Below are 855 nucleotides of genomic sequence, written 5' to 3'. Positions count from 1 at the left end.
TAGCCCTGGCTGTCCTGGAACTCACTCTGTAGACCAGGCTGGCCTCAAACTCAGAAATCCGCCTGCCTCTGCCTCCCAAGTGCTGGGAACAGTCAGTGCTCTTAACTGCTGAGCCATCTCTCCAGCTCCATACTTCTTTTCTTGAGACTCCCACTCATATGTCCCAGGATAGCCTCAAATTTGTTATGTAGCCAAGGATAACCTTGAAGTTTTGACCTTCCTATCTTTGCATCTCAGTGCTGGGATTGTAGAAGTGAACTGACACTCCACTCCTGGACAGATGGTGCTGAGGGTTGAACTCAGGTCCTAATCCTCTTAGGTCATAGCTGCTAAGTTCCTCTTTCAAAGCAACCAGGCCCATCCCCTTCCCACCCATTACTCTTTCCACTCTCAGACAGAGCTCATAAGCAAATGTGCTGTAACCTTGTGGCCCTGCCCTGTTCCCCACTGTCCAGATCCAAGATAACTTTGTATTGTCTGCATCTACCTGACCTCTAGTATGTAGGCTAGGTCACACATTCATACATACTGTTCCCTTCTCAAAAATAAACAACAAGCCGGTGTGGTGGTGCACACCTTTAATCCCAGCACTCGGGAGGCAGAGGCAGGTGGATTTCTGAGTTCCAGGCCAGCCTGGTCTACAAAGTGAGTTCCAGGACAGCCAGAGCTATACAGAGAAACCCTGTCTCGAAAACCCAAAAATATTAAATAAATAAATAAACAACAATTAAAAACAAAAAACAAAACAAAACAAAACAAAAAAAAACCGATAAGAGTTACAAACAAATCTTCCTTTGTTCTCTGGGACTAGAGACTCTCTCTCTTTTCAAGACCCCACCACAGCCTGGAGATAAG

This window comes from Mus caroli, chromosome 5, assembly GCF_900094665.2.
Source record: "Mus caroli chromosome 5, CAROLI_EIJ_v1.1, whole genome shotgun sequence".
Classification (NCBI taxonomy): domain Eukaryota; kingdom Metazoa; phylum Chordata; class Mammalia; order Rodentia; family Muridae; genus Mus; species Mus caroli.
The sequence above is the reverse complement of the archived record's forward strand: the minus strand, read 5'-3'. Positions refer to the sequence as shown.